The sequence below is a fragment of the Falco cherrug genome, chromosome W (genome assembly GCF_023634085.1).
Source record: "Falco cherrug isolate bFalChe1 chromosome W, bFalChe1.pri, whole genome shotgun sequence".
Taxonomy (NCBI): Eukaryota; Metazoa; Chordata; class Aves; order Falconiformes; family Falconidae; genus Falco; species Falco cherrug.
Window position 1 is genome coordinate 6434346 of NC_073719.1, and position 2540 is coordinate 6436885.

The window sequence follows — 2540 nt, forward strand, 5'->3', positions numbered from 1 at the left end:
GAGGGGGGGGCGGAGGACACGAAGGGTCTGGAGGTGGTACAGTGGGCTCTATAGGTGGTACAGAGGGCACTGTTTGTGATAAAGGGGGTATTGGAATGTAATTTTCACATGGCATAATTTTTCCTGCATTAGGATCTGCGCTTGCAAGTCGGCTTGTTACTGCTGCAGCAAGGCGCTTTTCTGCTTGATATCTTTTTATACAATTAGTTACTTCATGCCATGATTTCATCAATTTTTTTGCTGCCTTATCATCATCTATTACTAAATCCCATAAACAATCCCCATAATTACGCCATTCTTCTACTTCAAACATATGCTCAGGATCTGCAAAATATCCTTTTGCTTTACCCATAGTAATTAATCCGGCCAGATCTTTTAAAGGGCCTACTCCCCCGCTTTTCTAAAAAGCACTGTAAAAGTGCTAGCGCTACCTCTTTTTCCATTGTGCACTCATTAAAGTCCTCTTTGTTGCAGCCTTTTCCCTTGGGTAGCAGCTCACGGACGGCGAACCCCTTCTTGAATTATCCTGGGCTCAAGCACGGATCGGGTACGATGCCAGCATCAGCCGATCTTCTGCTCTCTGGTCGCTGCTACCAGTGCTTCTCCGTCCTCGCTGTCCGGTGAAGAACAAGGTTAGGGGTCCCTTGTTCGGGCGCCACTTTGACGAGCGAGGGGAAGCAAGCAGCCGACTCAATATGAGTGATAGAGCAAGCTTCGATTTATTACGGCGCGATTATGTCTTATATACAGTTCCAGTTAATTATGCCTACAAGTCATCTGCTGATTGGCTAAGCTCTAAAGGGTTACATTTTCATACGTCCTCCTACTTGCGGTTTCTGCGGATAGCTAGCTACATATTTTCTTTTCCTCTCTTGTCTACGCAAATTCCTCAAAGTTATTTACAACATTAGGCACAAGGTCAGTGTTTTTCTCAGCTTCCTTCTCAGCATGCCTCAGCATAGCTGCAAGGCCTGCTTCAGCTAACTTACGCTAACTTTGTTTCACAAAGATCTTTAAGGGAGTCATGGCCATGATCACACAGACATTCTGCAACAAGTTCACCCCACCCCAGCCAGACCAAATACAAGGGTGCTGCCAAAGCTTTTATGGTCAGCCAATCAAAACAGACAATCATCTTCAGTTTACATGTGTGATGGGTTGACCTTGGCTGGCTGCCAGAAGGCCACTCAGCCATTTTCTTAGTCCCCATACTCATCAGCACAGGGGGAGAAAATAAGATGGAAAAGCTCATGGGCTTTTATAAAGACAGGGAAATCACCAATTATTGTCATGGGCAAAACAGGCTTTACTTGGGGAAAAATAATTTATTGCTAATTAAAATAGGATAAATGGTGAGAAACAAAGACAAAAACTAAAACAACTTCTTCCCACCTTTCTTTAGACAGAACTTCACTCCTTCATTCCCAACTCTTCTACCTTCTTCCCCCCCCCCCCCCCCCCCAAACAGTGCAGAGGGGATGGGGAATGGGGGTTTGCAGTCAGCCAGTTCATAATAGTTCCCCTCTGCTGCTTTTTCTTCCTCACACTTTTCCCCTGCTTCTGCGAGGAGTCCTTCCCATGGGCTGCAGGTCTTGAAGAACTGCTCTGGCATGATCCTCTCCACAGGCTGCAGGGAATACCTGCTTCACCATGGTCTCTTCCATGGGATGCAGGAGAATCTCTGCACCAGCACCTGGAGCACCTCCTCTGCCCCCTTCTTCACTGACCTTGGTGTCTGCAGGGTTGTTTCTCTCACATTTTTTCCCCCTCGCTCCTCTCTCTCTCACACACTGCTGCACAGCGATTTTACCCTTTCTTAAATATGTTATTCACAGAGGCACCACCAGCATCACTGATTGGCTTAGCTTTGGCTAGTGGTGGGTCCGTTATGGAGCTGGCTGGAAGTGACTGTCACAGGGGCAGCCCCTGGTCTCTTCTCACAGAAGCCACCCCTGCAAGCCCCCCCCTCCACTACCAAAAGCTTGTCATGTAAACCCAGTCCAACATGACAGGCTTCAATTCCATTTATTCACAGAAGACATAAATAAATAATCTTAATTGCCAAGATGTAAAAAATTTAGAATGGCACACTTTTGTTTATGGATGCAAAGTCCTGTCCAAGTAATATAATATGTGAAGGATCAGGAAATTTGATAGAAGCCGTTAGGTTATGTAATAAAAGCTCACATGCACACTCGCAAAGGAGCTCAGAGAGACAGTGGCAGGAAGGGGAGCCCAAATAATACCCTGCTTGGCTACTCCTAGGCCTATCACAGGGACCAGCAACACATGAAAGGTCCATGTCTACAAGCCCAGAAGAGCACAGGAGCACAAAATACCATACAGGGACCCAAATTAAGGAAAGAACACCTTCTCCAGGCCCCTCCTAGGGATGTCCCAGGAGACTCATCAGCCCCCTTAATGTAGGTATGAAATCCATCAAGATGAGCAGCTCTCCAGATCACCTTTCAGTTGCTGCATAGGGGTATTGGGCATAGTATTTGATGCAGGGGAAAAACATTTTGGGATTGCAGAGGACT